At 44.5% G+C, this 23,091-nt stretch overlaps 1 protein-coding gene and 12 non-coding genes across 13 annotated transcripts in view; 3 read left to right on the plus strand and 10 right to left on the minus strand.

Annotated features, from left to right (window-relative positions):
• The window catches only part of LOC110494675 (caM kinase-like vesicle-associated protein), a 187,808-nt gene that overhangs the window by 155,270 nt on the left and 9,447 nt on the right, over window positions 1-23,091 (minus strand). The gene's annotated exons all lie outside the window — the stretch shown is intronic.
• trnai-uau (transfer RNA isoleucine (anticodon UAU)) lies at window positions 1,091-1,184 on the minus strand. Its single transcript has 2 exons — window positions 1,147-1,184; window positions 1,091-1,126 (listed from the first exon to the last, which is right to left on the minus strand). It is a non-coding gene; the product is annotated as a tRNA-Ile (tRNA).
• Window positions 2,935-3,028, minus strand: trnai-uau (transfer RNA isoleucine (anticodon UAU)). The gene is made up of 2 exons: window positions 2,991-3,028; window positions 2,935-2,970 (listed from the first exon to the last, which is right to left on the minus strand). It is a non-coding gene; the product is annotated as a tRNA-Ile (tRNA).
• trnak-cuu (transfer RNA lysine (anticodon CUU)) lies at window positions 4,093-4,165 on the plus strand. Its single transcript has one exon. It is a non-coding gene; the product is annotated as a tRNA-Lys (tRNA).
• trnai-uau (transfer RNA isoleucine (anticodon UAU)) lies at window positions 5,757-5,850 on the minus strand. Its single transcript has 2 exons — window positions 5,813-5,850; window positions 5,757-5,792 (listed from the first exon to the last, which is right to left on the minus strand). It is a non-coding gene; the product is annotated as a tRNA-Ile (tRNA).
• Window positions 7,601-7,694, minus strand: trnai-uau (transfer RNA isoleucine (anticodon UAU)). Its single transcript has 2 exons — window positions 7,657-7,694; window positions 7,601-7,636 (listed from the first exon to the last, which is right to left on the minus strand). It is a non-coding gene; the product is annotated as a tRNA-Ile (tRNA).
• Window positions 10,096-10,168, plus strand: trnak-cuu (transfer RNA lysine (anticodon CUU)). Its single transcript has one exon. It is a non-coding gene; the product is annotated as a tRNA-Lys (tRNA).
• Window positions 10,423-10,516, minus strand: trnai-uau (transfer RNA isoleucine (anticodon UAU)). The gene is made up of 2 exons: window positions 10,479-10,516; window positions 10,423-10,458 (listed from the first exon to the last, which is right to left on the minus strand). It is a non-coding gene; the product is annotated as a tRNA-Ile (tRNA).
• trnai-uau (transfer RNA isoleucine (anticodon UAU)) lies at window positions 11,760-11,853 on the minus strand. Its single transcript has 2 exons — window positions 11,816-11,853; window positions 11,760-11,795 (listed from the first exon to the last, which is right to left on the minus strand). It is a non-coding gene; the product is annotated as a tRNA-Ile (tRNA).
• Window positions 12,625-12,718, minus strand: trnai-uau (transfer RNA isoleucine (anticodon UAU)). Its single transcript has 2 exons — window positions 12,681-12,718; window positions 12,625-12,660 (listed from the first exon to the last, which is right to left on the minus strand). It is a non-coding gene; the product is annotated as a tRNA-Ile (tRNA).
• Window positions 14,110-14,203, minus strand: trnai-uau (transfer RNA isoleucine (anticodon UAU)). The gene is made up of 2 exons: window positions 14,166-14,203; window positions 14,110-14,145 (listed from the first exon to the last, which is right to left on the minus strand). It is a non-coding gene; the product is annotated as a tRNA-Ile (tRNA).
• trnak-uuu (transfer RNA lysine (anticodon UUU)) lies at window positions 15,766-15,838 on the plus strand. The gene has a single exon. It is a non-coding gene; the product is annotated as a tRNA-Lys (tRNA).
• trnai-uau (transfer RNA isoleucine (anticodon UAU)) lies at window positions 16,094-16,180 on the minus strand. Its single transcript is given in 2 exon segments — window positions 16,094-16,129; window positions 16,143-16,180. It is a non-coding gene; the product is annotated as a tRNA-Ile (tRNA).

Consider the following 23,091-nt stretch of genomic DNA (forward strand, 5'->3'; position numbering starts at 1 on the left):
GTTCACATGGACTTTCGAGCAGACTTGCCACCCTGCATTGCTGACGTGTCTGGCATTGCTGGTGATAGAGAAGACTATGGATTTGAATCCTAGCTGTGCCTGCACTCTGACCTGTTATCTCAATAACATACCAATTAATTATGAAACATCCTCCTAAGTGTATTGAATTAAAATGCTCCTTTTCTGGACAAGAAATAGACAGGGAGAGGGTTCAAGAGGAATACTTGCTCCTGGTGGATCTTGAACGCACAACCTTGTCATCTAATTGCTGTATACTGCTGTATAAGTACAACACGCTAACAGATTGCACCATAGGATCCATCAACAACACCTTCACTAATCACCATATTTTGCACAAACGGAGCTGTACGATATTCGGACCAAGTCAAAATGACCGATGAGGTACCTAGCTAGCTCAGTCGGTAGAGCATGAGACTCTTAATCTCAGGGTCGTGGGTTAGAGCCCCACGTTGGGTGATTATTTTCTCTGCCGAAGTACCAACTCTCTTTGCGAACAGCCAAACGGTTGGATTTTTGAGCAGGCTTGCCACCCTGCATTGCTGATGTGTCAGGCAAAACTGGTAATGCAGAAGACTATGCATTTGAATCGTAGCTCTGCCTGCAATCTGACCTTTTATCTCAACGACATACCAATTACTTATGAAATAGATTAAATAAATGATCCTTTTCTGGACAAGAAATAGACAGTCAGAGGGTTCAAGAAAAGCAGTTGCTCCTGGTCAGGTACGAATTCACAACTTTGGCATTGCTTCACTGCATACTGCTGTATAAGTACCACGTGCAAACCAACTGCGCCGTAGGAGCTATGCAAAGCACTGTCACTGATCACCACAATTGACCTGCCTGGCAAGCTCAGGCGTTTGAGCATGAGCCTCTTAATCTCAGAATCGTAGGGTCGATACCACAAATGGGCTGATACTTGTCTGAGCCAAGCACCAACTAAATTTGCAAACAGCCGTTCAATCTGACCTGTTATCTCTATGACATACCAATTACTTATGAAATAGATTGAATAAATGATCCTTTTCTGGGCAAGAAATAGACAGTCAGAGGGTTCAAGAAAAGCACTTGCTCCTGGTGAGGCTCGAACTCACAACCTCGGCATTGCTTCACTGCATACTGCTGTATAAGTACCACGCGCTAACCGACTGCGCCACAGGAGCTACGCAAAGCACTGTCACTGATCACCATATTTTGCACAAACGGAGCTGTACGATATTCGGACCAAGTTAAAATTACCGTTGAGGTGCCTAGCTAGCTCAGTCGGAAGAGCACGAGACTCTTCATCTCAGGGTCGTGGGTTAGAGCCCCACGTTGGGTGATTATTTTCTCTGCCGAAGTACAAACTCACTTTGCGAACAGCGAAACGCTTGGATTTTCGAGCAGGCTTGCCACCCTGCATTGCTGATGTGTCAGGCAAAGCTGGTAATGCAGAGGAATATGCATTTGAATCGTAGCTGTGCCTGCACTCTGACCTGTTATCTCTATGACATACCAATTACTTATGAAATAGATTGAATAAATTATCCTTTTCTGGACAAGAAATAGACAGTCAGAGGGTTCAAGAAAAGCAGTTGCTCCTGGTCAGGTACAAATTCACAACTTTGGCATTGCTTCACTGCATACTGCTGTATAAGTACCACGCGCAAACCAACTGCGCCGTAGGAGCTATGCAAAGCACTGTCACCGATCACCACAATTGACCTGCCTGGCAAGCTCAGGCGTTTGAGCATGAGCCTCTTAATCTCAGAATCGTAGGGTCGATACCACAAATGGGCTGATACTTGTCTGAGCCGAAGCACCAACTAAATTTGCAAACAGCCGTTCACATGGACTTTCGAGCAGACTTGCCACCCTGCATTGCTGACGTGTCTGGCATTGCTGGTGATAGAGAAGACTATGGATTTGAATCCTAGCTGTGCCTGCACTCTGACCTGTTATCTCAATAACATACCAATTAATTATGAAACATCCTCCTAAGTGTATTGAATTAAAATGCTCCTTTTCTGGACAAGAAATAGACAGGGAGAGGGTTCAAGAGGAATACTTGCTCCTGGTGGATCTTGAACGCACAACCTTGTCATCTAATTGCTGTATACTGCTGTATAAGTACAACACACTAACAGATTGCACCATAGGATCCATCAACAACACCTTCACTAATCACCATATTTTGCACAAACGGAGCTGTACGATATTCGGACCAAGTCAAAATGACCGATGAGGTACCTAGCTAGCTCAGTCGGTAGAGCATGAGACTCTTAATCTCAGGGTCGTGGGTTCAAGCCCCACGTTGGGTGACTTTTTTCTCTGCCGAAGTACAAACTCACTTTGCGAACAGCCAAACGCTTGGATTTTCGAGCAGGCTTGCCACCCTGCATTGCTGATGTGTCAGGCAAAGCTGGTAATGCAGAGGAATATGCATTTGAATCCTAGCTGTGCCTGCACTCTGACCTGTTATCTCTATGACATACCAATTACTTATGAAATAGATTGAATAAATGATCCTTTTCTGGACAAGAAATAGACAGTCAGAGGGTTCAAAAAAAGCACTTGCTCCTGGTGAGGTGCGAATTCACAACTTTGGCATTGCTTCACTGCATACTGCTGTATAAGTACCACGTGCAAACCAACTGCGCCGTAGGAGCTATGCAAAGCACTGTCACTGATCACCACAATTGACCTGCCTGGCAAGCTCAGGCGTTTGAGCATGAGCCTCTTAATCTCAGAATCGTAGGGTCGATACCACAAATGGGCTGATACTTGTCTGAGCCAAGCACCAACTAAATTTGCAAACAGCCGTTCAATCTGACCTGTTATCTCTATGACATACCAATTACTTATGAAATAGATTGAATAAATGATCCTTTTCTGGGCAAGAAATAGACAGTCAGAGGGTTCAAGAAAAGCACTTGCTCCTGGTGAGGCTCGAACTCACAACCTCGGCATTGCTTCACTGCATACTGCTGTATAAGTACCACGCGCTAACCGACTGCGCCACAGGAGCTACGCAAAGCACTGTCACTGATCACCATATTTTGCACAAACGGAGCTGTACGATATTCGGACCAAGTTAAAATTACCGTTGAGGTGCCTAGCTAGCTCAGTCGGAAGAGCACGAGACTCTTCATCTCAGGGTCGTGGGTTAGAGCCCCACGTTGGGTGATTATTTTCTCTGCCGAAGTACAAACTCACTTTGCGAACAGCGAAACGCTTGGATTTTCGAGCAGGCTTGCCACCCTGCATTGCTGATGTGTCAGGCAAAGCTGGTAATGCAGAGGAATATGCATTTGAATCGTAGCTGTGCCTGCACTCTGACCTGTTATCTCTATGACATACCAATTACTTATGAAATAGATTGAATAAATTATCCTTTTCTGGACAAGAAATAGACAGTCAGAGGGTTCAAGAAAAGCAGTTGCTCCTGGTCAGGTACGAATTCACAACTTTGGCATTGCTTCACTGCATACTGCTGTATAAGTACCACGCGCAAACCAACTGCGCCGTAGGAGCTATGCAAAGCACTGTCACCGATCACCACAATTGACCTGCCTGGCAAGCTCAGGCGTTTGAGCATGAGCCTCTTAATCTCAGAATCGTAGGGTCGATACCACAAATGGGCTGATACTTGTCTGAGCCGAAGCACCAACTAAATTTGCAAACAGCCGTTCACATGGACTTTCGAGCAGACTTGCCACCCTGCATTGCTGACGTGTCTGGCATTGCTGGTGATAGAGAAGACTATGGATTTGAATCCTAGCTGTGCCTGCACTCTGACCTGTTATCTCAATAACATACCAATTAATTAAGAAAAATCCTCCTAAGTGTATTGAATTAAAATGCTCCTTTTCTGGACAAGAAATAGACAGGAAGAGGGTTCAAGAGGAATACTTGCTCCTGGTGGATCTTGAACGCACAACCTTGTCATCTAATTGCTGTATACTGCTGTATAAGTACAACACGCTAACAGATTGCACCATAGGATCCATCAACAACACCTTCACTAATCAACATATTTTGCACAAACGGAGCTGTACGATATTCGGACCAAGTCAAAATGACCGATGAGGTACCTAGCTAGCTCAGTCGGTAGAGCATGAGACTCTTAATCTCAGGGTCGTGGGTTCGAGCCCCACGTTGGGTGATTTTTTTCTCTGCCGAAGTACAAACTCACTTTGCGAACAGCCAAACGCTTGGATTTTCGAGCAGGCTTGCCACCCTGCATTGCTGATGTGTCAGGCAAAGCTGGTAATGCAGAGGAATATGCATTTGAATCGTAGCTGTGCCTGCACTCTGACCTGTTATCTCTATGACATACCAATTACTTATGAAATAGATTGAATAAATTATCCTTTTCTGGACAAGAAATAGACAGTCAGAGGGTTCAAGAAAAGCAGTTGCTCCTGGTCAGGTACGAATTCACAACTTTGGCATTGCTTCACTGCATACTGCTGTATAAGTACCACGCGCAAACCAACTGCGCCGTAGGAGCTATGCAAAGCACTGTCACCGATCACCACAATTGACCTGCCTGGCAACTTCAGGCGTTTGAGCATGAGCCTCTTAATCTCAGAATCGTAGGGTCGATACCACAAATGGGCTGATACTTGTCTGAGCCAAGCACCAACTAAATTTGCAAACAGCCGTTCACATGGACTTTCGAGCAGACTTGCCACCCTGCATTGCTGACGTGTCTGGCATTGCTGGTGATAGAGAAGACTATGGATTTGAATCCTAGCTGTGCCTGCACTCTGACCTGTTATCTCAATAACATACCAATTAATTATGAAACATCCTCCTAAGTGTATTGAATTAAAATGCTCCTTTTCTGGACAAGAAATAGACAGGGAGAGGGTTCAAGAGGAATACTTGCTCCTGGTGGATCTTGAACGCACAACCTTGTCATCTAATTGCTGTATACTGCTGTATAAGTACAACACGCTAACAGATTGCACCATAGGATCCATCAACAACACCTTCACTAATCACCATATTTTGCACAAACGGAGCTGTACGATATTCGGACCAAGTCAAAATGACCGATGAGGTACCTAGCTAGCTCAGTCGGTAGAGCATGAGACTCTTAATCTCAGGGTCGTGGGTTAGAGCCCCACGTTGGGTGATTATTTTCTCTGCCGAAGTACCAACTCTCTTTGCGAACAGCCAAACGGTTGGATTTTTGAGCAGGCTTGCCACCCTGCATTGCTGATGTGTCAGGCAAAACTGGTAATGCAGAAGACTATGCATTTGAATCGTAGCTCTGCCTGCAATCTGACCTTTTATCTCAACGACATACCAATTACTTATGAAATAGATTAAATAAATGATCCTTTTCTGGACAAGAAATAGACAGTCAGAGGGTTCAAGAAAAGCAGTTGCTCCTGGTCAGGTACGAATTCACAACTTTGGCATTGCTTCACTGCATACTGCTGTATAAGTACCACGTGCAAACCAACTGCGCCGTAGGAGCTATGCAAAGCACTGTCACTGATCACCACAATTGACCTGCCTGGCAAGCTCAGGCGTTTGAGCATGAGCCTCTTAATCTCAGAATCGTAGGGTCGATACCACAAATGGGCTGATACTTGTCTGAGCCAAGCACCAACTAAATTTGCAAACAGCCGTTCAATCTGACCTGTTATCTCTATGACATACCAATTACTTATGAAATAGATTGAATAAATGATCCTTTTCTGGGCAAGAAATAGACAGTCAGAGGGTTCAAGAAAAGCACTTGCTCCTGGTGAGGCTCGAACTCACAACCTCGGCATTGCTTCACTGCATACTGCTGTATAAGTACCACGCGCTAACCGACTGCGCCACAGGAGCTACGCAAAGCACTGTCACTGATCACCATATTTTGCACAAACGGAGCTGTACGATATTCGGACCAAGTTAAAATTACCGTTGAGGTGCCTAGCTAGCTCAGTCGGAAGAGCACGAGACTCTTCATCTCAGGGTCGTGGGTTAGAGCCCCACGTTGGGTGATTATTTTCTCTGCCGAAGTACAAACTCACTTTGCGAACAGCGAAACGCTTGGATTTTCGAGCAGGCTTGCCACCCTGCATTGCTGATGTGTCAGGCAAAGCTGGTAATGCAGAGGAATATGCATTTGAATCGTAGCTGTGCCTGCACTCTGACCTGTTATCTCTATGACATACCAATTACTTATGAAATAGATTGAATAAATTATCCTTTTCTGGACAAGAAATAGACAGTCAGAGGGTTCAAGAAAAGCAGTTGCTCCTGGTCAGGTACAAATTCACAACTTTGGCATTGCTTCACTGCATACTGCTGTATAAGTACCACGCGCAAACCAACTGCGCCGTAGGAGCTATGCAAAGCACTGTCACCGATCACCACAATTGACCTGCCTGGCAAGCTCAGGCGTTTGAGCATGAGCCTCTTAATCTCAGAATCGTAGGGTCGATACCACAAATGGGCTGATACTTGTCTGAGCCGAAGCACCAACTAAATTTGCAAACAGCCGTTCACATGGACTTTCGAGCAGACTTGCCACCCTGCATTGCTGACGTGTCTGGCATTGCTGGTGATAGAGAAGACTATGGATTTGAATCCTAGCTGTGCCTGCACTCTGACCTGTTATCTCAATAACATACCAATTAATTATGAAACATCCTCCTAAGTGTATTGAATTAAAATGCTCCTTTTCTGGACAAGAAATAGACAGGGAGAGGGTTCAAGAGGAATACTTGCTCCTGGTGGATCTTGAACGCACAACCTTGTCATCTAATTGCTGTATACTGCTGTATAAGTACAACACACTAACAGATTGCACCATAGGATCCATCAACAACACCTTCACTAATCACCATATTTTGCACAAACGGAGCTGTACGATATTCGGACCAAGTCAAAATGACCGATGAGGTACCTAGCTAGCTCAGTCGGTAGAGCATGAGACTCTTAATCTCAGGGTCGTGGGTTCAAGCCCCACGTTGGGTGACTTTTTTCTCTGCCGAAGTACAAACTCACTTTGCGAACAGCCAAACGCTTGGATTTTCGAGCAGGCTTGCCACCCTGCATTGCTGATGTGTCAGGCAAAGCTGGTAATGCAGAGGAATATGCATTTGAATCCTAGCTGTGCCTGCACTCTGACCTGTTATCTCTATGACATACCAATTACTTATGAAATAGATTGAATAAATGATCCTTTTCTGGACAAGAAATAGACAGTCAGAGGGTTCAAAAAAAGCACTTGCTCCTGGTGAGGTGCGAATTCACAACTTTGGCATTGCTTCACTGCATACTGCTGTATAAGTACCACGTGCAAACCAACTGCGCCGTAGGAGCTATGCAAAGCACTGTCACTGATCACCACAATTGACCTGCCTGGCAAGCTCAGGCGTTTGAGCATGAGCCTCTTAATCTCAGAATCGTAGGGTCGATACCACAAATGGGCTGATACTTGTCTGAGCCAAGCACCAACTAAATTTGCAAACAGCCGTTCAATCTGACCTGTTATCTCTATGACATACCAATTACTTATGAAATAGATTGAATAAATGATCCTTTTCTGGGCAAGAAATAGACAGTCAGAGGGTTCAAGAAAAGCACTTGCTCCTGGTGAGGCTCGAACTCACAACCTCGGCATTGCTTCACTGCATACTGCTGTATAAGTACCACGCGCTAACCGACTGCGCCACAGGAGCTACGCAAAGCACTGTCACTGATCACCATATTTTGCACAAACGGAGCTGTACGATATTCGGACCAAGTTAAAATTACCGTTGAGGTGCCTAGCTAGCTCAGTCGGAAGAGCACGAGACTCTTCATCTCAGGGTCGTGGGTTAGAGCCCCACGTTGGGTGATTATTTTCTCTGCCGAAGTACAAACTCACTTTGCGAACAGCGAAACGCTTGGATTTTCGAGCAGGCTTGCCACCCTGCATTGCTGATGTGTCAGGCAAAGCTGGTAATGCAGAGGAATATGCATTTGAATCGTAGCTGTGCCTGCACTCTGACCTGTTATCTCTATGACATACCAATTACTTATGAAATAGATTGAATAAATTATCCTTTTCTGGACAAGAAATAGACAGTCAGAGGGTTCAAGAAAAGCAGTTGCTCCTGGTCAGGTACAAATTCACAACTTTGGCATTGCTTCACTGCATACTGCTGTATAAGTACCACGCGCAAACCAACTGCGCCGTAGGAGCTATGCAAAGCACTGTCACCGATCACCACAATTGACCTGCCTGGCAAGCTCAGGCGTTTGAGCATGAGCCTCTTAATCTCAGAATCGTAGGGTCGATACCACAAATGGGCTGATACTTGTCTGAGCCGAAGCACCAACTAAATTTGCAAACAGCCGTTCACATGGACTTTCGAGCAGACTTGCCACCCTGCATTGCTGACGTGTCTGGCATTGCTGGTGATAGAGAAGACTATGGATTTGAATCCTAGCTGTGCCTGCACTCTGACCTGTTATCTCAATAACATACCAATTAATTATGAAACATCCTCCTAAGTGTATTGAATTAAAATGCTCCTTTTCTGGACAAGAAATAGACAGGGAGAGGGTTCAAGAGGAATACTTGCTCCTGGTGGATCTTGAACGCACAACCTTGTCATCTAATTGCTGTATACTGCTGTATAAGTACAACACACTAACAGATTGCACCATAGGATCCATCAACAACACCTTCACTAATCACCATATTTTGCACAAACGGAGCTGTACGATATTCGGACCAAGTCAAAATGACCGATGAGGTACCTAGCTAGCTCAGTCGGTAGAGCATGAGACTCTTAATCTCAGGGTCGTGGGTTCAAGCCCCACGTTGGGTGACTTTTTTCTCTGCCGAAGTACAAACTCACTTTGCGAACAGCCAAACGCTTGGATTTTCGAGCAGGCTTGCCACCCTGCATTGCTGATGTGTCAGGCAAAGCTGGTAATGCAGAGGAATATGCATTTGAATCCTAGCTGTGCCTGCACTCTGACCTGTTATCTCTATGACATACCAATTACTTATGAAATAGATTGAATAAATGATCCTTTTCTGGACAAGAAATAGACAGTCAGAGGGTTCAAAAAAAGCACTTGCTCCTGGTGAGGTGCGAATTCACAACTTTGGCATTGCTTCACTGCATACTGCTGTATAAGTACCACGTGCAAACCAACTGCGCCGTAGGAGCTATGCAAAGCACTGTCACTGATCACCACAATTGACCTGCCTGGCAAGCTCAGGCGTTTGAGCATGAGCCTCTTAATCTCAGAATCGTAGGGTCGATACCACAAATGGGCTGATACTTGTCTGAGCCAAGCACCAACTAAATTTGCAAACAGCCGTTCAATCTGACCTGTTATCTCTATGACATACCAATTACTTATGAAATAGATTGAATAAATTATCCTTTTCTGGACAAGAAATAGACAGTCAGAGGGTTCAAGAAAAGCAGTTGCTCCTGGTCAGGTACGAATTCACAACTTTGGCATTGCTTCACTGCATACTGCTGTATAAGTACCACGTGCAAACCAACTGCGCCGTAGGAGCTATGCAAAGCACTGTCACTGATCACCACAATTGACCTGCCTGGCAAGCTCAGGCATTTGAGCATGAGCCTCTTAATCTCAGAATCGTAGGGTCGATACCACAAATGGGCTGATACTTGTCTGAGCCAAGCACCAACTAAATTTGCAAACAGCCGTTCACATGGACTTTCGAGCAGACTTGCCACCCTGCATTGCTGACGTGTCTGGCATTGCTGGTGATAGAGAAGACTATGGATTTGAATCCTAGCTGTGCCTGCACTCTGACCTGTTATCTCAATAACATACCAATTAATTATGAAACATCCTCCTAAGTGTATTGAATTAAAATGCTCCTTTTCTGGACAAGAAATAGACAGGGAGAGGGTTCAAGAGGAATACTTGCTCCTGGTGGATCTTGAACGCACAACCTTGTCATCTAATTGCTGTATACTGCTGTATAAGTACAACACGCTAACAGATTGCACCATAGGATCCATCAACAACACCTTCACTAATCACCATATTTTGCACAAACGGAGCTGTACGATATTCGGACCAAGTCAAAATGACCGATGAGGTACCTAGCTAGCTCAGTCGGTAGAGCATGAGACTCTTAATCTCAGGGTCGTGGGTTCGAGCCCCACGTTGGGTGATTTTTTTCTCTGCCGAAGTACAAACTCACTTTGCGAACAGCCAAACGCTTGGATTTTCGAGCAGGCTTGCCACCCTGCATTGCTGATGTGTCAGGCAAAGCTGGTAATGCAGAGGAATATGCATTTGAATCGTAGCTGTGCCTGCACTCTCACCTGTTATCTCTATGACATACCAATTACTTATGAAATAGATTAAATAAATTATCCTTTTCTGGACAAGAAATAGACAGTCAGAGGGTTCAAGAAAAGCACTTGCTCCTGGTGAGGCTCGAACTCACAACCTCGGCATTGCTTCACTGCATACTGCTGTATAAGTACCAAGCGCTAACCGACTGCGCCACAGGAGCTACGCAAAGCACTGTCACTGATCACCACAATTGACCTGCCTGGCAAGCTCAGGCGTTTGAGCATGAGCCTCTTAATCTCAGAATCGTAGGGTCGATACCACAAATGGGCTGATACTTGTCTGAGCCAAGCACCAACTAAATTTGCAAACAGCCGTTCACATGGACTTTCGAGCAGACTTGCCACCCTGCATTGCTGACGTGTCTGGCATTGCTGGTGATAGAGAAGACTATGGATTTGAATCCTAGCTGTGCCTGCACTCTGACCTGTTATCTCAATAACATACCAATTAATTATGAAACATCCTCCTAAGTGTATTGAATTAAAATGCTCCTTTTCTGGACAAGAAATAGACAGGGAGAGGGTTCAAGAGGAATACTTGCTCCTGGTGGATCTTGAACGCACAACCTTGTCATCTAATTGCTGTATACTGCTGTATAAGTACAACACGCTAACAGATTGCACCATAGGATCCATCAACAACACCTTCACTAATCACCATATTTTGCACAAACGGAGCTGTACGATATTCGGACCAAGTCAAAATGACCGATGAGGTACCGAGCTAGCTCAGTCGGTAGAGCATGAGACTCTTAATCTCAGGGTCGTGGGTTAGAGCCCCACGTTGGGTGATTATTTTCTCTGCCGAAGTACCAACTCTCTTTGCGAACAGCCAAACGGTTGGATTTTTGAGCAGGCTTGCCACCCTGCATTGCTGATGTGTCAGGCAAAACTGGTAATGCAGAAGACTATGCATTTGAATCGTAGCTCTGCCTGCAATCTGACCTTTTATCTCAACGACATACCAATTACTTATGAAATAGATTAAATAAATGATCCTTTTCTGGACAAGAAATAGACAGTCAGAGGGTTCAAGAAAAGCAGTTGCTCCTGGTCAGGTACGAATTCACAACTTTGGCATTGCTTCACTGCATACTGCTGTATAAGTACCACTTGCAAACCAACTGCGCCGTAGGAGCTATGCAAAGCACTGTCACTGATCACCACAATTGACCTGCCTGGCAAGCTCAGGCGTTTGAGCATGAGCCTCTTAATCTCAGAATCGTAGGGTCGATACCACAAATGGGCTGATACTTGTCTGAGCCAAGCACCAACTAAATTTGCAAACAGCCGTTCAATCTGACCTGTTATCTCTATGACATACCAATTACTTATGAAATAGATTGAATAAATGATCCTTTTCTGGGCAAGAAATAGACAGTCAGAGGGTTCAAGAAAAGCACTTGCTCCTGGTGAGGCTCGAACTCACAACCTCGGCATTGCTTCACTGCATACTGCTGTATAAGTACCACGCGCTAACCGACTGCGCCACAGGAGCTACGCAAAGCACTGTCACTGATCACCATATTTTGCACAAACGGAGCTGTACGATATTCGGACCAAGTTAAAATTACCGTTGAGGTGCCTAGCTAGCTCAGTCGGAAGAGCACGAGACTCTTCATCTCAGGGTCGTGGGTTAGAGCCCCACGTTGGGTGATTATTTTCTCTGCCGAAGTACAAACTCACTTTGCGAACAGCGAAACGCTTGGATTTTCGAGCAGGCTTGCCACCCTGCATTGCTGATGTGTCAGGCAAAGCTGGTAATGCAGAGGAATATGCATTTGAATCCTAGCTGTGCCTGCACTCTGACCTGTTATCTCTATGACATACCAATTACTTATGAAATAGATTGAATAAATGATCCTTTTCTGGACAAGAAATAGACAGTCAGAGGGTTCAAAAAAAGCACTTGCTCCTGGTGAGGTGCGAATTCACAACTTTGGCATTGCTTCACTGCATACTGCTGTATAAGTACCACGTGCAAACCAACTGCGCCGTAGGAGCTATGCAAAGCACTGTCACTGATCACCACAATTGACCTGCCTGGCAAGCTCAGGCGTTTGAGCATGAGCCTCTTAATCTCAGAATCGTAGGGTCGATACCACAAATGGGCTGATACTTGTCTGAGCCAAGCACCAACTAAATTTGCAAACAGCCGTTCAATCTGACCTGTTATCTCTATGACATACCAATTACTTATGAAATAGATTGAATAAATGATCCTTTTCTGGGCAAGAAATAGACAGTCAGAGGGTTCAAGAAAAGCACTTGCTCCTGGTGAGGCTCGAACTCACAACCTCGGCATTGCTTCACTGCATACTGCTGTATAAGTACCACGCGCTAACCGACTGCGCCACAGGAGCTACGCAAAGCACTGTCACTGATCACCATATTTTGCACAAACGGAGCTGTACGATATTCGGACCAAGTTAAAATTACCGTTGAGGTGCCTAGCTAGCTCAGTCGGAAGAGCACGAGACTCTTCATCTCAGGGTCGTGGGTTAGAGCCCCACGTTGGGTGATTATTTTCTCTGCCGAAGTACAAACTCACTTTGCGAACAGCGAAACGCTTGGATTTTCGAGCAGGCTTGCCACCCTGCATTGCTGATGTGTCAGGCAAAGCTGGTAATGCAGAGGAATATGCATTTGAATCGTAGCTGTGCCTGCACTCTGACCTGTTATCTCTATGACATACCAATTACTTATGAAATAGATTGAATAAATTATCCTTTTCTGGACAAGAAATAGACAGTCAGAGGGTTCAAGAAAAGCAGTTGCTCCTGGTCAGGTACAAATTCACAACTTTGGCATTGCTTCACTGCATACTGCTGTATAAGTACCACGCGCAAACCAACTGCGCCGTAGGAGCTATGCAAAGCACTGTCACCGATCACCACAATTGACCTGCCTGGCAAGCTCAGGCGTTTGAGCATGAGCCTCTTAATCTCAGAATCGTAGGGTCGATACCACAAATGGGCTGATACTTGTCTGAGCCGAAGCACCAACTAAATTTGCAAACAGCCGTTCACATGGACTTTCGAGCAGACTTGCCACCCTGCATTGCTGACGTGTCTGGCATTGCTGGTGATAGAGAAGACTATGGATTTGAATCCTAGCTGTGCCTGCACTCTGACCTGTTATCTCAATAACATACCAATTAATTATGAAACATCCTCCTAAGTGTATTGAATTAAAATGCTCCTTTTCTGGACAAGAAATAGACAGGGAGAGGGTTCAAGAGGAATACTTGCTCCTGGTGGATCTTGAACGCACAACCTTGTCATCTAATTGCTGTATACTGCTGTATAAGTACAACACACTAACAGATTGCACCATAGGATCCATCAACAACACCTTCACTAATCACCATATTTTGCACAAACGGAGCTGTACGATATTCGGACCAAGTCAAAATGACCGATGAGGTACCTAGCTAGCTCAGTCGGTAGAGCATGAGACTCTTAATCTCAGGGTCGTGGGTTCAAGCCCCACGTTGGGTGACTTTTTTCTCTGCCGAAGTACAAACTCACTTTGCGAACAGCCAAACGCTTGGATTTTCGAGCAGGCTTGCCACCCTGCATTGCTGATGTGTCAGGCAAAGCTGGTAATGCAGAGGAATATGCATTTGAATCCTAGCTGTGCCTGCACTCTGACCTGTTATCTCTATGACATACCAATTACTTATGAAATAGATTGAATAAATGATCCTTTTCTGGACAAGAAATAGACAGTCAGAGGGTTCAAAAAAAGCACTTGCTCCTGGTGAGGCTCGAACTCACAACCTCGGCATTGCTTCACTGCATACTGCTGTATAAGTACCACGCGCTAACCGACTGCGCCACAGGAGCTACGCAAAGCACTGTCACTGATCACCATATTTTGCACAAACGGAGCTGTACGATATTCGGACCAAGTTAAAATTACCGTTGAGGTGCCTAGCTAGCTCAGTCGGAAGAGCACGAGACTCTTCATCTCAGGGTCGTGGGTTAGAGCCCCACGTTGGGTGATTATTTTCTCTGCCGAAGTACCAACTCACTTTGCGAACAGCCAAACGGTTGGATTTTTGAGCAGGCTTGCCACCCTGCATTGCTGATGTGTCAGGCAAAACTGGTAATGCAGAAGACTATGCATTTGAATCGTAGCTCTGCCTGCACTCTGACCTTTTATCTCAACGACATACCAATTACTTATGAAATAGATTAAATAAATTATCCTTTTCTGGACAAGAAATAGACAGTCAGAGGGTTCAAGAAAAGCAGTTGCTCCTGGTCAGGTACGAATTCACAACTTTGGCATTGCTTCACTGCATACTGCTGTATAAGTACCACGCGCTAACCGACTGCGCCACAGGAGCTACGCAAAGCACTGTCACTGATCACCATATTTTGCACAAACGGAGCTGTACGATATTCGGACCAAGTTAAAATTACCGTTGAGGTGCCTAGCTAGCTCAGTCGGAAGAGCACGAGACTCTTCATCTCAGGGTCGTGGGTTAGAGCCCCACGTTGGGTGATTATTTTCTCTGCCGAAGTACAAACTCACTTTGCGAAACGCTTGGATTTTCGAGCAGGCTTGCCACCCTGCATTGCTGATGTGTCAGGCAAAGCTGGTAATGCAGAGGAATATGCATTTGAATCGTAGCTGTGCCTGCACTCTGACCTGTTATCTCTATGACATACCAATTACTTATGAAATAGATTGAATAAATTATCCTTTTCTGGACAAGAAATAGACAGTCAGAGGGTTCAAGAAAAGCAGTTGCTCCTGGTCAGGTACGAATTCACAACTTTGGCATTGCTTCACTGCATACTGCTGTATAAGTACCACGTGCAAACCAACTGCGCCGTAGGAGCTATGCAAAGCACTGTCACTGATCACCACAATTGACCTGCCTGGCAAGCTCAGGCATTTGAGCATGAGCCTCTTAATCTCAGAATCGTAGGGTCGATACCACAAATGGGCTGATACTTGTCTGAGCCAAGCACCAACTAAATTTGCAAACAGCCGTTCACATGGACTTTCGAGCAGACTTGCCACCCTGCATTGCTGACGTGTCTGGCATTGCTGGTGATAGAGAAGACTATGGATTTGAATCCTAGCTGTGCCTGCACTCTGACCTGTTATCTCAATAACATACCAATTAATTATGAAACATCCTCCTAAGTGTATTGAATTAAAATGCTCCTTTTCTGGACAAGAAATAGACAGGGAGAGGGTTCAAGAGGAATACTTGCTCCTGGTGGATCTTGAACGCACAACCTTGTCATCTAATTGCTGTATACTGCTGTATAAGTACAACACGCTAACAGATTGCACCATAGGATCCATCAACAACACCTTCACTAATCACCATATTTTGCACACACGGAGCTGTACGATATTCGGACCAAGTCAAGATGACTGATGAGGTACCTAGCTAGCTCAGTCGGTAGAGCATGAGACTCTTAATCTCAGGGTCGTGGGTTCGAGCCCCACGTTGGGTGATTTTTTTTCTCTGCCGAAGTACAAACTCACTTTGCCAACAGCCAAACGCTTGGATTTTCGAGCAGGCTTGCCACCCTGCATTGCTGATGTGTCAGGCAAAGCTGGTAATGCAGAGGAATATGCATTTGAATCGTAGCTGTGCCTGCACTCTGACCTGTTATCTCTATGACATACCAATTACTTATGAAATAGATTGAATAAATTATCCTTTTCTGGACAAGAAATAGACAGTCAGAGGGTTCAAGAAAAGCACTTGCTCCTGGTGAGGCTCGAACTCACAACCTCAGCATTGCTTCACTGCTGTATAAGTACCACGCGCTAACCGACTGCGCCACAGGATCTATGCAAAGCATTGTCACTGATCACCATATTTTACACAAACATAGCTGTACGATATTCAGTCCAAGTCAGTACTACAATTGACCTGCCTGGCAAGCTCAGGCGTTTGAGCATGAGCCTCAGAATCGTAGGGTCGATACCACAAATGGGCTGATTCTTGTCTGAGCCAAATCACCAACTCACTTTGCGAACAGCCATTCACCTGGACTTTCGAGCAGGCTTGCCACCCTGCATTGCTGACGTGTCTGGCATAGCTGGTGATAGAGAAGACTATGGATTTGAATCGTAGCTGTGCCTGCACTCTGACCTGTTATCTCAATAACATACCAATTAATTATGAAACGTCCTCCTAAGTGTATTGAATTAAAATGATCCTTTACTGGACAAGAAATAGACAGTCAGAGGGTTCAAGAAAAGCACTTGTTCCTGGTGAGGCTCGAACTCACAACCTCGGCATCGCTTCACTGCATACTGCTGTATAAGTACCACGCACTAACCGACTGCGCCACAGGAGATGCGCAAAGCACTGTCACTGATCACCATATTTTGCACAAACGGAGCTGTACGATATTCGGACCAAGTTAAAATTACCGTTGAGGTGTACGATATTCAGTCCAAGTCAGTTCTACAATTGACCCGCCAGGCAAGCTCAGGCGTTTGAGCATGAGCCTCTTAATCTCAGAATCGTAGGGTCGATACCACAAATATGGTGATTCTTGTCTGAGCTGAAGCACCAACTAACTTTGCAAACAGCCATCCACCTGGACTTTCGAGCAGTCTTGCCACCCTGCATTGCTGACGTGTCAGGCATAGCTGGTGATACAGAAGACTATGGATTTGAATCCTAGCTGTGCCTGCACTCTGACCTGTTATCTCAATAACATACCAATTAATTATGAAACATCCTCCTAAGTGTATTGAATTAAAATGCTCATTTTCTGGACAAGAAATAGACAGGGAGAGGGTTCAAGAGGAATACTTGCTCCTGGTGGAGCTTGAACGCACAACCTTGTCATCTAATTGCTGTATACTGCTGTATAATTACAAAACGCTTAATCTCAGGGTTGTGGGTTAGAACACTACGTTAGGTGATTATTTTTTCTGCCGAAGTTCCAACTCTCTTTGCGAACAGCCAAACGGTTGGATTTTCGAGCAGGCTTGCCACCCTGCATTGCTGTCAGGCAAAGCTGGTAAGCTGAATATGCATTTGAATCGTAGCTGTGCCTGCACTCTGACCTGTTATCTCTATGACATACCAATTACTTATGAAAAAGATTGAATAAATGATCCTTTTCTGGACAAGAAATAGACAGTCAGAGGGTTCAAGAGGAATACTTGCTCCTGGTGGAGCTTGAACGCACAACCTTGTCATCGAATTGCTGTATACTGCTGTATAAGTACAACACGCTAACAGATTGCACCACAGGATCCATCAACAACACCTTCACTAATCACCATATTTTGCACAAACGGAGCTGTACGATATTCGGACCAAGTCAAAATTACTGTTGAGGTACCTAGCTAGCGCAGTCGGTAGAGCATGAGACTTTTAATCTCAGGGTTGTGGGTTCGAGCCCCACGTTGGGTGACTTTTTTCTCTGCCGAAGTACCAACTCACTTTGCAAACAGCCAAACGCTTGGATTTTCGAGCAGGCTTGCCACCCTGCATTGCTGATGTGTCAGGCAAAGCTGGTAATGCAGAATATTATGGATTTGAATCCTAGCTGTGCCTGCACTCTGACATGATATCTCAATAACATACCAATTAATTATGAAACGTCCTCCTAAGTGTATTGAGTTAAAATGCTCCTTTTCTGGTCAAGAAATAGACAGTCAGAGGGTTCAAGAGGAATACTTGCTCCTGGTGGATCTTGAACGCACAACCTTGTCATCTAATTGCTGTATACTGCTGTATAAGTACAACACGCTAACAGATTGCACCACAGGTTCCATCAACAACACCTTCACTAATCACCATATTTTGCACAAACGGAGCTGTACGATATTCGGACCAAGTTAAAATTACCGTTGAGGTGCCTAGCTAGCTCAGTCGGTAGAGCACGAGACTCTTAATCTCAGGGTCGTGGGTGACTTTTTTCTCTGCCGAAGTACCAACTCACTTTGCGAACAGCCAAACGGTTGGATTTTCAAGCAGGCTTGCCACCCTGCATTGCTGATGGGTCAGGCAAAGCTGGCAATGCAGAGGAATATGCATTTGAATAGTAGCTGTGCCTGCACTCTGACCTGTTATCTCTATGACATACCAATTACTTATGAAATTGATTGAATAAATCATCCTTTTCTGGACAAGAAATAGACAGTCAGAGGGTTCAAGAAAAACACTTGCTCCTGGTGAGGCTCGAACTCACAACCTCGGCATTGCATCACTGCATACTGCTGTATAAGTACCACGTGCTAACCGACTGCGTCAAAGGAGCTATGCAAAGCACTGTCACTGATCACCATATTTTGCACAAACATAGCTGTACGATATTCAGTCCAAGTCAGTACTACAATTGACCTGCCAGGCAAGCTCATGCGTTTGAGCATGAGCCTCTTAATCTCAGAATCGTAGGGTCGATAGCAGAAAAGGTCTGATTCTTGTCTGAGCCGAAGCACCAACTTACTTTGCAAACAGGCATTTACCTGGACTTTCGAGCAGGCTTGCCACCCTGCATTGCTGATGTGTCAGGCAAAGCTGGTAATGCAGAAGACTATGCATTTGAATCGTAGCTGTGCCTGCACTCTGACCTGTTATCTCAATAACATACCAATACCAGCAAGGCCATGAGTGCATAGTACAGCTGGACATACCGAGGTCAGATGGACACACAAAGGAGGGGGTTAGCCAAATGACCAACAGATGGACTATAGACAAAGTGCATATATCATTCTTAGGACATGAAAGGGTCCTGCCACCATTGTAATCTAATCAAGAGCGGATACAGGCGTTTTTGGGCATGAACAAATAGGAAGCCTGAACTGAAAGATAATGGTGGCAGATTACCTGAGGGAAGTAACTTTATAAACATATGGAATGGACTCATATGCTGTGTGTGTATAAATACAGAGCCAGTGCTCTGGAAAAGGGTGTGTTCCGCGGACCATCTAGGATTCTGATATGTTTGTATTAAAAGCCTATATTGAATTCACAAGTTCTTGTAAGTGTTACATTTTGAAACGATTCTCCACTACATAACTTGGCGAGCATGCCAGGAGAGACAGGGACCACGGAGTGACATTCCGGGCTGATGATGGTTTCTTTGGACAATCTTGCAAACAAAGGCGGTCGCCTAACTATAAAAAGGTAAGCATGTTCTTACATAGTTAACATGTTTGTATAGATTGCTTCAGAGATCCTGTCTCAGCGAGAGGGACGTCATGTAGGTTTCTCTTTAAATAAAAAAAAATCCAGTAAAAGCTAAAGAACTTTTGAATTCAATGAATTGCATGCATGTGTGAATTTGGGGTTGTTATACATGTAAATGTATGTGCGCATGTGTAGGGACTAAGTGAATAGGGGCTTTGAACCTTGCTGGAGTCAGGCGTTTAGCAGAGGGGGCTTGCACTCGTTCTGGTCGGACCGTTCTAACGGACCAACATGTCTGGGTTGATATGGGGAGTTGTTCCCTCTGATTCTGCTTGGCCGGGCTCGACTGTCTCAGGATCTGTTTTGGGATGTACGTAAACACAGCCCAATCAACCTGAGCGGGCGACTTGTGTCGAGTGTGTGTGATTTGGACTGCCCCTCTCGTTGAGCCATTCATTTGGGGACCTTGTGTGGGCTGACTAGTGCGGCTGTTCACGCTCTCTGGCTGAGCTGCTTGGCCCAGTGTGGAGCTGCTGCTGCCTGATCATATGGTCAAAACAAATCAATAAGTAGTTAAAAAAATCTGTTAATACCGCTTCAATAAAGTTAGTAGAAGGACTGAATGGACAGGTTACTTATGAATACAGCTCTAAAAGAATAGAGAACTGCATAAATAAGTAGTTAGAAAGTCCACGAATACCACCCTTTAAAAAGAAAAGATTAGAAAGGGTTCTGCTTGGGTGGTGTATTCACGGTTACCGCCTCTAGAAGGAAGAGGGACTGCTCGGGTGAATAGATAGGGAGCGGAAGAACTCTGACCCGATTTGGCTGGGTTGAACTGCAAAATAAATCCTATAGGATAAATACCTGCTTATGTAGAGGAAGTGAATTAAGTTAGGAGGTAAAACTATAGGTCATTTTAGGTAAAACGAAGGGTATGTGTGAAAAATCCTATTGGATAATACCGGCTTATGTAGAGGAAGTGAATTAAGTCAGTAGGTAAGAAACTATAGGTTGTTTTAAGTAAAACGAAGGTTATGCGTGAAAAATCCTATAGGATAATACCGGCTTATGTAGAGGAAGTGAATTAAGTCAGTAGGTAAGAAACTATAGGTCGGTTTAGGTAAAACGAAGGGTGTTTGTGAACAAATGTGAATAAAGAAATTGAATGAATGGAAATAAAACGCATGAATGAGAATTCTCTGTGGTGGTAGGAAGAAGAACAGGTTGTGTGTGTGTCGTGCCAGAGGAGGTCCAGAGGAGGGACGGCGGAATCTTTCTGTGACAGGCAGGGTAATAAGGTTAAAGCGAGGCACTCTTAAAACCTCTACTGACTCCCCATCCCGCATGCGGGAGCGTAATCATCGCCTGACACTAATTAGCATAACGCAACAGACATAAATATCCCTAGAAAATATTCCTATTCATGAAAATCACAAATTAAATATATTGAGACACAGCTTAGCCTTTTGATAATCACCCTGTCATCTCAGATTTTCAAAATATGCTTTACAGCCAAAGCTAGACAAGCATTTGTGTAAGTCTATCGATAGCCTAGCATAGCATTTTGTCCAGCTAGCAGCAGGTAACTTGGTCACGGATATCAGAAAAGCAATCAAATTAAATCGTTTACCTTTGATGAGCTTCAGATGTTTTCACTCACGAGACTCCCAGTTAGAGAGCAAATGTTCCTTTTTTCCAAAAATATTATTTTTGTAGGTGAAATAGCTCCGTTTGTACTTCACGTTTGGCTGAGAACTTGCCCGGAAATTGCAGACACGAAAACAGCGAAAAATATTCAAAATTAGCTCCATAATATCGACAAAAACATGGCAAACGTTGTTTATAATCAATCCTCAAGGTGTTTTTCAAATATCTATTCGATAATATATCCATCGGGACAATTCGTTTTTCAGTAGGACCGATTGGAGTAATGGCTACCTCTGTATTTTACGCGAGAATCTCTCTGGGGGCATCAGGTGACCACTTGCGCAATGTAGCCGCCTACGGCTATTCTTCAACATAAATGCGTAAAACTACGTCACAATGTTGTAGATACCTTGGAGAATACGTAGAAAGCATAAGCTGGTTGATAGCACATTCACAGCTCAATAGTGACTCATTGGAACGCAGCGCTTTCAAAATATGGGGCACTTCCGGATTGGATTTTTCTCAGGCTTTCGCCTGCAACATCAGTTCTGTTATACTCACAGACAATATCTTTACAGTTTTGGAAACGTTAGAGTGTTTTCTATCCTAAGCTGTCAATTATATGCATATTCTAGCATCTTGTCCTGACAAAATATCCCGTTTAAAACGGGAACGTTTTTTTTCCAAAAATGAAAATACTCCCCCTAGAGTCGCAACAGGTTAATTATCGCTAGACAAAGGGAACGAAATCGATAAACATTGGGCAAAAGAAGGTAAAAATAAGGATAAAACATTGACGTGATAATGTGTTAAACGACCATTGTAAAAAATACAATAAGTGTTAAAAAGAGGTATTAAACAGGGCACAGATAGCATATAATGGGTGCGAAGTAGGAAGAAAGAATATACAGATTAGCAAAAACTATACTACGTGGTTAAAATAAATCTAGGCGGTCCAGAATAAATAGTAACAAAAATATCTGAATAACACCACAATAGAAGTCAAGAACACATATTAAAATTATCACGATCACAATAAGGAAATGGGAGGAAACAGCAGGCGACCAGGCACTCTGTAGCAGCAGAGACTGCAGTTTAAAAATAGCCTGAAGGACAGGAAGAGGTGTAAAAGAGACTGAGGCCAGGACGAGAGGGGAAACAGGAGGGGCTTGCCTCACTGACAGGGAATTAGGATTTAAGCAATAAGGAAAGTAAAATAGGCTATGAGAGAATATAGCAGCAGAAAAGTATCCTGGAGGCATAGAGTCAGGTGAAGAGAGACTGGGAATTGTCATGGTCAGTTTTCATGAATATATTCATGCATAAAACATAACATCGTCAATACTGTTATGTTTTGTCTTTTGCTTTCCAAGTCTTATATTTAGGAAACCAGAAGGAGAAGTGTTCGCCAGCTTTAGCTGGAATGTCAGTTTGTTGTGTGATGAGTGATGGAAGTAAGAGGATGTATGGTGTAATCATAGAACAGAGGCCATAAGTCTCTAAGTCTGAATGCCTCACAGAAAGAAGGCAGAAACCTGAAACAGGATGAGAGGTTCCACATCTGATGATCCAAGGGAACCAGAAGGACCTCTCCCAGTGATACCAGGAGATCTAGTCTAGGTTGGAGTGTTCCGGAGGAAGTGGGATCAACCGAGGAGAGAAGGACCCTACAAGGTGACCACAGCAACAAACACGGCCGTCCAAGTGAAAGGAAGCAAGATGTGGTACCATCTGAACCACTGCACCCGAGTCCCAACAGAAAGAAGGACACAACCATATAGAGATGAGGACACAGAGGATGCTGATTCATCAGGAGGGAGCCCGGAGGGAGCAGGAACAACGAAAGCAATCGAGACGCCAGGGAGGAGCCAAGCAAACAGCAGACCAAGTGAAAGCCAAAATACAACAGGTGCATCGCCTAATGCACCCAGAAGAAGATGAAGTAGAGACAAC

The sequence above is a fragment of the Oncorhynchus mykiss genome, chromosome 17, assembly GCF_057628025.1.
Source record: "Oncorhynchus mykiss isolate SJ-2025 chromosome 17, ASM5762802v1, whole genome shotgun sequence".
NCBI classification, from domain to species: Eukaryota; Metazoa; Chordata; class Actinopteri; order Salmoniformes; family Salmonidae; genus Oncorhynchus; species Oncorhynchus mykiss.